The sequence below is a fragment of the Lissotriton vulgaris genome, chromosome 11, assembly GCF_964263255.1.
Source record: "Lissotriton vulgaris chromosome 11, aLisVul1.2, whole genome shotgun sequence".
Lineage (NCBI taxonomy): Eukaryota > Metazoa > Chordata > Amphibia > Caudata > Salamandridae > Lissotriton > Lissotriton vulgaris.
The window spans coordinates 780,412,682-780,424,933 of NC_141699.1; positions in this window are offsets into that span (position 1 = coordinate 780,412,682).

Consider the following 12,252-nt stretch of genomic DNA (forward strand, 5'->3'; position numbering starts at 1 on the left):
AGGAAAGTTGCTCAGCTCACCTGATTTAGTACACTCCTTCCTATTCTCAAACGAGATGGAATCGTGCACAGCACAGCCAGTTGACGAGGGAAGATTGTTTAAGATGTTGGCAATCTAATCCTCAAAGGCCTGTGCTAGCGAATCACAGAGAGCTTGAGAGGCCGGGATGACAATTTTTGTACAGCCAGGATGGGCCAGGTCCTTTACGATCTTAAATAAGGCCTGAGATTTATTTACAGCTGCCATCAAAGATTCTTCTAAGAATCTAGCTTTGGCAAGCTTGATCTGGATTTTATAGGACGCCAGTGCTTGTTTGAAGAGGACTCTATGTGATTCCAGGTACTGTTTCCTCCAGGTCCGCTCAGCCTGTTTACATTGGAGCTTGAGCTGCCGAAGTTCTTCCGAGTACCATGGCATAGCAAGATTAGTCCTATCTTTGATTTTTCGCAGCGGGGCCAAAGAGTCCAGAGAAGCCGAGATTCGCTGACAGAGAGTCTCGTAACTTACGTCCACATTCGCTCCCAATACAAAGCCATCTGGCAGCAGAGAGGGCAAGATCGTTTGTTTGAGGAGTCTAGACCATTGTCTCCCCATTCTAGTGCCCCCCACACTCCCTTTCTTTAATGGAGCACTAGTGCACGAGAGGGAGAACTGGACGAGGGCGTGATCCGTCCAACACTGAGGCAGGACGTCACGTATAGCCGTTCGACAAGCGTCAGCAAAAAGTAGATCAAGAATATGGCCCTTTGAATGGGTTTTGGAGAGTACCAGTTGTTGTAGCTCAATATTATGACAAGCTTGGACCAGCTCTACATAGGCCGTCTTGGTCGGTCTCTCTGACCAAAGATTGAAATCCCCTCACACCATCAACTTTGTGTGGGAGAGATCTTATATTAAGTCTATGAGCTCAGGTACAGCAGATAACGAGCTAGCCGGGGGTCTATAACATAGTAGACCCGTGAATAGCACGCCTCCTTGGTCCTTGATGGAGAAACCCAATGTTTCGCACCCAGCGATTGCCTTGATGATAAGCTGGGAGACGTCAGGAGTCTGCCTAAAAATTAATCCAGTTCCACCTCCTCTGGCTCCCATCCTGGGATTATGCCTTATTTTGAAGCCAGTGGGACAAGCTGTCCCCAGTTCCACCGAGCTAGTCGGTGTTGTCCAAGTCTCTGTCATGAAGAGTACGTCTAGATGGTAAGAATCGATAAGTAACGCAATTTCTTCACAGTGTTTGATGAGAGATCTCACATTTAACAAGCCACAGGACAAGGCAACTGGGTGCTTACTGGTGGTGATATACTTTCGGTTACTGAGTGAACCGAGATTAAGGCGTAAAAGTTCATCGCAGGAATAAGAGTAAGAAGCTACATCTTGGTTCCGAGAGGCAGAACTTTCGGCGCCCGGCGCGAACGGGCGCAAACGGGCTTACCTCTGGCGCACCTCCGGCGCTCCGCCGGCGCGCCAGCTGCGCGCCTACGCTGCGCGCTTTAGGGGTGTCCATCATATATAGCCGTATACGCAAGATTCCAGTAGTGCGATCACTAGCCCCCCAACCAAGATGGCGCCTGCAATTCGGCACTCCCTGGTTCCCTCCCTCACCCAAGATGGCGGCTACCAAAACCGCAGCGCGATGTCCCCAGGAGCCCTAAGGTGCCCTGAAGCGCTCAAATTCCCGCAAAGTGCGGAATGAGGTCACAATTATAGTGCGGGTAAGAGTGGTACTAATAACACGCTATGAGAGAGGTAGCGCCTAGCGCCAAGATCGACAGCGCGAGCGCGCAGTAAAGTAGATTAATTTTAAAATAATTAAAACAGCAATGCAGCAATAGATTCTGCAGCGCGCAATGGTCATGTAAGTCTGACCTGTCGATGGGGAAGTTCTGCTTTTATGCACTTCCAGACGCAAGAGTCCTGTAGTGCGATCACTAGCCCCCCAACCAAGATGGCGCCAGCAATTCGGCACTCCCTGGTTCCCTCCCTCACCCAAGATGGCGGCTACCAAAACCGCAGCGCGATGTCCCCAGGAGCCCTAAGGTGCCCTGAAGCGCTCAAATTCCCGCAAAGTACGGAATGAGGTCACAATTATAGTGCGGGTAAGAGAGGTACTAATAACACGCTATGAGAGAGGTAGCGCCTAGCGCCAAGATCGACAGAGCGAGCCCGCAGTAAAGTAGATTAATTTTAAAATAATTAAAACAGCAATGCGGCAATAGATTCTGCAGCGCGCAATGGTCATGTAAGTCTGCGATATGCGATAATACATAATAAAATATTATATAAAACTTACCTTGGCTTCCCGCGCTGACTCCCGAGACTGCAGAATTCCGACTCCCGCCGTCCTGGATTTTGAATGCGTCTGACGTGGTCTGGGCTCTCGTCAACAGGAAGGCTGCAGGCAACCTCCCTCCCCTCCACCGCAGCCAGCACCGCTTGGTTCGGACGGCTGCCCCAACAGCGTCATTTCTCTCAGTCTGTATGCTGCAGAGAACGGAGAGGAGGAAGCGGAGTACTTAATCGCTGTATCCTATCTACTTTATCAGAGAGCATTGCAGTGGCATTCCTAGCTTCAGTTAAATCTGTTTGCATCTGAACAATAACCCTCATTAAATCATCCATGGTGGCCATAATGTCAAAACTCTCAGACCGGGAGGAATATTATTCGTGGGCTCACTATTCTGTCAGGTTGCTTCTTCCTCAGGGTCCGGAGTGATGATATAAGGGGCCCACCTCTCAATACCTCCAACTCTGATTGTAATGATTACACAGAGTATTGAAGTGATTAAGCGGGGGAAAGGGAATTAGGAAGGGACCAGCTGGGAAGGAGATCTGAAAAGGAAAAGTTACTCGCAAACAAAAATACACGCACTTTCCTTCGCACAAAGACGTAAATTAGGACATCAGATTCTGTCCTTCAATCAGGAACTAGCTTAAGAGCTTTGTGGCTTGCGTTTATTCAGACAATAAGACTCTTAGTTGACCTTTCTTAGATCCGCTATATTGTGGCGATAATACTTCACTTCAGTATCAACTGCTCAAAGGCATAAGCGGCAGAATTTGGTTTAGGTCTTTCTATGACTAGGTTTTCAATCACCTAAACAATCAGTGTCTTATATTTCCTTATTTTATGTGACTTAAATGTGTTCCCAAAAACATTCATGGAACTACTATAGAACAAGAATCGCACTCGTGAATATGGTAAATGATCTTGAAAATCAAATTGAATGTTCCTAATAAATCACTGAAATGGTTTTAACAAGATTCGCAATCTTACCTGTAGAGTGGACCTCTGTCTCCTTTCTCTCACTCTGCTCCTTCACTCGTTTTTCTATCCTTTCTATCTTTCACCTTTCTGCATCTCTGCTCTTTTGTGCGTTATTTCTGCCCATTTTCCCTTTCTCTCCCTCTGCTCCTTCACTCGTTTTTCTACCCTTTCTATCTTTCACCTTTCTGCACCTCTGCTCTTTTGTGCCTTATTTCTGCCCATTTTCCCTTTCGCTCCTTCACTCGTTTTCACTCGTTTTTCTACCCTTTCCATCTTTCACCTTTCTGCCCTTTCCTGCATCTCTACTCTTTTGTGCCTTATTTCTGCTTATTTTCCCTTTTTTCTTTATCCCTTCTTTCCTCCCTTTACCTTTCCCCGCCGCTGCTGCCCCCGCGGCCCCTCCCCCCCCAGCGCGACGGCCCAATCCAGCTCCTCTCCCCGCTCCCGCCTCCCAGCTGTCCAGCCCTCCCCGACCCCTACTTAATGGCGGCCACTGGTGCACCGAAGGCGCGTCAAAGGCTAGCACATCTGCGCCCGTCCGCGACCAGCACCAGGAACCCTGGACCTCCGCCCCGCCAACGCTGCGACCCAGCAGCACTCCACGCACTCAACCCAGGCTGCAACAACAACTGCAAGCTAGCATCACCAGCCGACACCCATGGACCTTTCAGCTGTCACCGCTGCCGGCACACCTGCAGCACCGCCAAGAACACGGATCCAGCACAACCCGCCCCCAAGAACACAACCAAACCGAAGACCCTGCAATGCATCCTCCTCAACGTCCGATCCCTCCACAAACATGCCACAGAAATCTGGGACCTCCTCGACAGCACCACCCCGGACGTAGCATTCTTCACCGAAACCTGGACCAATGCCACCTCGGGACCGGACATCGCCATCGCCATCCCGCAAGGATACAAGATCTCCAGGAAGGACCACCCCACCCACCCAGGAGGAGGAATCGCCATCGTCCACAAATCCAGCCTCCGCCTGAGCACACTACCTGACGAGTCCACAAAACTGATGGAACACCCTCACTTCAAGATACTGGCCAGCCCCAGCGCCGCCCTCCGAGGAACCCTCATCTACCGACCCCCTGGACCCCGCGGACCCTTCGCCAACTCCATCACGGACATTATCTCCCAGCAGGCCATCGCATCCACCAACTACACCCTGCTGGGAAACCTCAACTTCCACCTCGACAATCAACTGGACCCCAACACCACATGCCTCCTGGCCAACCTCCACAACATTGGACTCTGCCAGATCTTGACAGAGCCCACGCACTCAGCAGGACACACCCTCGACCCCCTCTTCACTACAGGAAACTCCATCACCTTCAGCCACACCACCGAACTCCCATGGACCGACTATCGTTGCGTCCACTTCACCTTCAGAACACACACCATCCACAGACACCAGCACCTGCTTCCAGAAAGAAACTGGACCAAAATCACGAACGACCAGCTCACCTCCTCACTCAACAACTCCACCCCAACCATTGCGGAAAACGACGACCCCAACAACGCAGCTCGAACCCTGCATAGATGGATCTCGGACAGCACCAACACCATAGCCCCCCCTCAAGAAAAACAACAATACCCGTGCCAAGAAAGCCAGATGGTTTACCACCGAACTTCGAGAGTCCAGGCGCACATGCCGCCGCCTCGAAAAGTCCTGGAGAAACACCAAATCCACAGAAGCCCACAACAACTTCAGAGCCGCCACCAACGCCCACCATCAACTCATCAGAGAAACGAGGAAAAAAGAGATTGAAGACAGAATCTCCACCCACGCACACAACAGCAAGAAACTCTTCAGCATCATCAAGGAGTTCGCCCAACCCACCAGCGAGTCTACTGACATCCCTCCCTCACAAGACCTCTGCGACAAACTCAGCACCTTTTTCCCCCACAAAATCAAGAGCATCTACGACAACTTCGACAAAGACAACCAACACACTGAACCCTCACGAACCACCCCCGACTCCCGGAAACCAGCGATTGATGACTGGACAGCCCTCACCATCGAAGACACACTGAAGACAATGAAGTCAATCTACTCAGGGGCCACCACGGACCCCTGCCCCCACCACATCTTCAACAGAGCCACCGATACCATCGCACCCATGCTCCACCACCCCATCAACCGCTCCCTGGCGACCGACTCCGTCCCCGATGACTGGAAACACGCGGAGGTCAACCCCCTCCTAAAGAAACCCTCAGCGGACCCCACCGACCTCAAAAACTACAGACCCATCTCCCTGCTCCCTTTCCCAGCGAAAGTCATCGAGAAAGTCATCAACAGCCAACTCGCCACATTCATTGAAGAACACAACATCCTCGACTCCTCCCAATCCGGCTTCAGAAAAAACCACAGTACGGAAACCGCCCTCCTCGCCGCAACAGACAACATCCGCACCCAACTGGACAAAGGAGAAACAGTAGCCCTCATCCTCCTAGACCTATCAGCGGCGTTCGACACAGTCTCCCACCGCACCCTAATACGCAGACTCTACGACGCAGGAATCCAGGACAAGGCCCTCGACTGGATCTGCTCCTTCCTCTCCGGCAGGACGCAACGGGTCAGACTCCCCCCTTTCCTCTCAGACCCCACACCTACCACCTGCGGAGTCCCCCAGGGCTCCTCCCTCAGCCCGACGCTCTTCAACGTCTACATGGCTCCACTTGCCCCCATCGTCAGAACCTACGGACTCAACATCGTGTCATACGCAGACAACACCCAGCTCATCTTCTCCCTATCCAACGAGCCCAACACCGCCAGACGCAACTTTCGAGAAGGCATGAAAGCAGTCGCCAAATGGATGAAAAACAGTTGCCTACAACTAAACACCAACAAAACAAAAGTACTCATCATGGGCCCAAACCCCGACGCGTGGAGCGACAACTGGTGGCCCACCGCCCTTGGAAACCCGCCAACCCCCACAGACCACGCACGCAACCTGGGAATCATCCTGGACTCCGAGCTCAAAATGGACCGCCAGATCAACTCTGTCTCATCTTCCTGCTTCCACACCCTCCGCCTCCTTCGTAAGACCTTCAAATGGATCCCCCTCGAACACCGAAAGACAGTCACTCACGCCCTGGTCACCAGCAGACTCTACTACGGCAACGCACTCTATGTCGGAATAAACAAAAACATCATCCGCAAGCTACAGAACATCCAGAACGCCGCCGCAAGACTGGTCCTCAACCTGCCAAAACACTGCCACATCTCGCAGCACCTGCGCACACTCCACTGGCTCCCCGTCGAGGCGAGAATCACCTTTAAGATGCTCACCCACGCACACAAGGCCCTCCACGGCACCGGACCGGCATACCTGAACAGCCGGCTCAAATTCCAGGCACTCCCAAAGGACCCTACGATCAGCCCATCTCTCCTACGCCGTGGTCCCCCGCACCAGAAAGACCAAATCGGGAGGCCGCTCCTTCTCCTTCCTCGCCGCCAAAGCATGGAACGCCCTTACACTCCACCTCAGACAGACAACATCGCTCCCCATCTTCACAAGAAACCTCAAAACTTGGCTCTTCGACAGACCCCCTCCTTGATGGAATGGAACCTGCACCCCCCACCCCTAGCGCCTTGAGACCCTTACGGGTGAGAAGTTGCGCTTTAACAAACTCCTGATTGATGGATTGACTCTACTTCTGAATCTGGGTTAGTGACAGGTAATCCCCCCCAAAACCTAGCCTCACCGTGAGCCCATCAAGAAGAGAAGTCTCTGCAGATTCTAAACTCCTCCTGCAGCTCAGCGAGCGTTGTAGCAGATTTCAGGCACCCAGAACTCTCCACCGATCAAAAGAACAAAGCTGGCCTTGCAGAGAAACGGAGCCCCAAGATCCTCTTCCTCCTTCACCAAAAGACGCTGAATAGTGAGCACGGGGAACTGGGTGCGGCCGCTGACATCGTAGGCACGCCCCGTGCCAAACCTCACGCATCTCGCGTGAGGTGCCAAACCTCACGCATTACGGGTGAGGTGCCAAACCTCACGCATTTCGGGTGAGGTGCCAAACCTCCCGCATTTCGGGTGAGGTGCCAAACCTCACGCATCTCGGGTGAGGTGCCAAACCTCACGCATCTCGCGTGACATGCCAAACCTCACGCATCTCGGGTGAGGTGCCAAACCTCACGCATCTCTGGTGAGGTGCCAAACCTCACGCATCTCGAGTGAGGTGCCAAACCCCACGCATCTCGGGTGAGGTGCCAATCCTCACGCATCTTGGGTGAGGTGCTAAACCGCACGCATCTCGGGTTAGGTGCCAAACCTCACGCATCTCGGGTGAGGTGCCAATCCTCACGCATCTTGCGTGAGATACCGAATCTCACGCATCTCGCGTGAGATACCGAATCGCACGCATCTCGCGTGAGGTGCCAAACCTCACGCATCTCGTGAGTGTCTGGCGCGGTGGTAAATGTCCTCCCATTCTTTTTTGCGCAGAGTCCGCCCCAGTTCCCTCTCCCATCTAGCCCGTCCTGCATTATAAACGCGCGAGTATCTGTCCAAGAGGCGCCGATTTATGTCTGAAATGAGTCGCTTATCTGTGGTGCGCGAGAGAAGCCAGTATTCATATTTACTGAGCTTGCGTGTAGCGTCTCCACGGATCTGGGGTTGAAGCGCCCAATGTCGGACCTGTAGATACCTAAGGTGTTCAGCCTCCGGGAGGTCATAGGTCTTCCGGAATTCCTCAAAAGGCGTCACTCCCGCACCTGAATACATGTGAAAGAGGCATCGGCATCCTGCTGGGCGCCACCGTGCAAAGGCCTGGACATCCCTACCCGGGCCGAAGTCAGGGTTCTCTAACAGGGGTGTGAGGGGAGACGGGAAGGTCGTCAGGTCGTGTAAGACGCATGTTCGATCCCATACCTCTTGCGGTACCCTCGTGACGATGGAGGCGTATAGGTTAGGGGGCCGGTGTTGTTGCCGTAGGAAAGGCACCTCCTGGAGTGGACGCCCCGCGACCGCTTGGTCCTGGAACAACCAATGGCGCTCCGATTCCCATTTGCTCCATTCCACTAGGGTTCTGAGTTGGGTCACCTGGTAATAGTGACGCAAATCTGGCAGGCTCAGCCCACCACTCTCCGGGGGAAGCATCCCTAGCCTCAGCTTGAGTCTGGGCCTTTTCCCGTTCCACACAAACTGAGCCAGCTCCGATTGCGTGCGGCGAATCCATCCCTCCTGGGGACGGAACGGGCTAGCCCGAAAAACGTATAAAACTTGCGGGAGGATTGTCATCTTTACTGCTGCCACTCGGCCCAGCCAAGATAGTGGGAGGTGCCGCCACCGCCCGACCTCCGCGCGGATAGTGCGACTAAGGTTAGCGTAGTTGAGATGCACCGTTTCTTGTAGCGTGGCCGCCAATTGTATGCCCAGGTGGGGGACTGCACCGTCTGCCCATTGGAAGGGGAATTGTGCTTCTAGGGAGGCCCGCGTGTGTGCCTCCAAGGAAAGGTCAAGTGCTACTGATTTCATCATGTTCACCTTAAAGCCAGAGGCCTTCGCAAATGCATCCAGGATGGTGTAGGAAGGTGGATACCTGACTATGGTTGCCCCCAACTTTTTGCCTGGTGTTTTGCTGGTTTTCCGACTTAGTTGACCTGGGACCCTGCTATCCAGGGCCCCAGGCCTACTGCTCTCTCTATAAAATGGATTCCATGTACCTTAGGTACATATCTAATTGGATACTGAGTCACCTTATCAGTCCCTGTACAGTGTACCTTAGGTACCCAGGGCATAGGTGTACCCAGGGCCTACCAGGGGCTGCAGCATGTACTATGCCACCCCTGGCTGGCCATCTAAATCTGACACAACTGGCTGCACGACAGCTGGGGCAAGGTGGTGTAATCACCCTTTGCTTTAGATATAGTATACCTATATCTAACCCTAAAATGGACACACAGATTCCTATCAGTCACTCCTATGGAAGGCCTTGACAATCCTGAAGGCAGAGTGCTTGGAATCATGTGAGATGGTGCTCTGGCATGAGCTGAGCACGTTTGCAGCTTGCGGAACCAAGTCCTAATAGCTGTTCCATGATAACGCATACCACATACTCTTAAGTGCATTATAATCCTTGCGGTTATATGCTATCTTTGGTATCGCTTTATCAAAACATGTCGAGTAAGGTGTCATACGAATTGGAATACTAACCCCTCGCCAATTCTGGCGACGGGGTTTGCATTCCACCCTTCTAGAGGGACACGACATGTATGTAACTGTGAACCCCGGTTAAAGTTAACTCAAGCCTCAGCATCACAAAATGGATGCTGCCACCACAGACACAAGTCTGACCTGCTGCTGGGAGTCCTTCCAGCGAGGGAGGCCTGGACAAAGGGGTTTCCTGTCAGGGGCGGTGCTAGCACCATCCCAGACAGGGTTTTGTGTATCCTGGGTAGGCAGGGCTTTAGAGGAAGGTGACTGCAAGTGGCACCCCGGTCCTCACTATGCATCTGCCGGCTAGAACCAGATCCAGGGGCACACCGCCCCTGAGCTGGGGAAAGTCCGGCATGGGAGAGGGGTGTAACCACCCCCCTTCCTGGTCCCACCCATGGGCCGGACCTAGTCGCGTGCCAGCCCCTTTTCCTAGTATAAAGATAGGAGCGGGCCCCCTTCCAGATTAGATCATCTTTGAATCCTGAAACTACTTTCTACGAAAGGAACTCTCGACTTCTTCTCAAGATTTCTCCCTTGTGACTAAGGAGTAGTCACCCTGCACCCGCAGGCACCATCCAAGAACACTGCGGTTTGCTGCACGTCCTTCCTCCGGAATCCGACTGACCAGCACGACGAGACCTGGCTTCCCTGGCACCTCTGACCTCTACCCACATCGTCGGCTGAGATCCGTGGGTGCGACGAGACCTCGAGGGACCGGCCATCTTCAAGACTGCACGACTCTTGCCCAGCACGACCGCCGAGGGATCCTCGAGTGAGTGCTTTGGGGTCCGAGAAGCCCCAACCCTGAGCAGCTCCAGCACCGAAGTTCATCCCTCCAGCATCCACCAGATCTGCGTGGGGCCCTTCTGCTTTTTGCTGCTCACCGCGTTGTCTGGCTACTAGCCCGCTGGCTTGTGGCCCTCCCGACGACGAACGACGACATCACCACTGCTGGTCTGGCTGCTCCAGACTGGCCCTTGCTCCCCTTCAAAAGAGGAGCCCCCCGGACCCTCCTGGTCCACTCCAGACGCCATTTTGAGTCCACCGCGTGGGCTTGCATTTGCCAAGACTTGTTGCCCCAATCCTGGGTCCAGCGACGTCGACAGCAGATACCGTCGTGGGACAGCTCGCAACCTCCATCCTGGTCGCCGACAACGCCTCCTGGTCCGTGAGACTGCAGAGCCCAGCGTCGCCCACTCACCTGGTCGAGGTGACTTCAGCAGGTGCCATCCTGGTGCCCATCTAATCACTGGCTAGTGATTCAGAACTTGGTCCCCTCTGCTTACAGGTGTCTTCCATCTCCGATCCAGGCTTGGATCCCTCCGAATCTCTTCACTGGTCGCCTGCCAGCAACTTCTTCTTTCAGGCTCCATAGACTGCAACGAGGATTCCCGACGTCTTTCCAGACCTATGCACACGCAGCCCCTGGGCTAGGTAAACTCAGCATTTCGGTGCTACAGCATAGCCTCACTATCCAAGGGTCCAGATCCTTTTTCGTTTCAGCTCTACCTAGTCGGATTAGTCCGATATCACTAACTTTGTAATTACTAGTATCCATAGACTTTGTCCCGCATCCCGCGTGAGAGTGCACACTCTGCACCCGAGTCCCCTAGGCCTCCTGCTAGTAATCTGAAGGTTCAGTAGTCCAGTCCTAGCGATTCCAAACCCTATGAGATTAGTACTTACCTGCTAATAATTTTGCATTCCACTTTTAGAGTATATGGTTTTTCGTGCCCCTCGGGCATTTGTGTAAATTGTGCCACTTAAAGTATTTTCGTAAGAGTTTTGTTGTGTGCTTAGTACCCTGTCCTCATAAAGAGTACAGGGCTGTTGTGATCTAAATAAATACACTGTTTATTTTCATAACACTTGTGTGGTGTCCTTTCACTTGGTGTTCAAGGGGTATATGTGATGGTATAACAGCTGGCTTAACACGCCCTTTAGAGTTTAGCCCGAAGACTGCTCGTATCCATGCTACTAGGATAGCTGGTCTATAAGGTTGACTTACAACCAATCATCAATAAGGGTTGTTTGGACTGATACAAAGTGCTCACTAGAATAGTGAACATTATATATCAGGCCAACTTCTCACACAGACGTAAAGTTATATTGACTAACTCTGAACAAGTAGTTGGTTGAGGATTGATTTGCGCAAGAACGTCTTTCAGATCATCTTTTAACCCTTGATAAAAGAGTGCTGCCCTCTTTTCTTCAGGCCACAAGGTTTCTGCAATTAACCTATTGAAATGTGACAAATAGGAAATAAGGTCTCTATTCCCTTGTCGTAGCTGTAATAGTTCGCGATCTGCGGACAGAGTCACCAGTGGCGGCTGGTGACATTTGAAATTGGTGTGGCGTAAAATTGGCGGTGGAGAAAAAAATACAGGAACAAACACCACACAGTACCATACAAAGAATAGAAACCAACCCCACATCAAAACTAATGCAGCGCGCTATGTGAAAGTGAACTCAGCATGTTCATAAAGTGATCACATATTCTAGAAAATATTCATTTCGTGAAACCATCATGCAGTGTTAGAGGCTTAGCTTATGAGTAGCTTCAAATAGAATGAAAACACAAAACAGGTATTACAGCAAATTTTGCCTGCAGTGGGCACCAATGCATTGTATATTCCATACCTTGCAAATACATATACAGGGTAAATTTATGAGATGAACACTGGCCAGATTTGAAAATGTGGGATACTTTTTTTTTCAGCTGAAACACGCTAATGAGGGCCACTTTCATTTTAATTAACCCCGGGCATAGTGGGCGTAGTGGGGCTCCGCGGAGCTACGCGGAATGGGCGAGAAG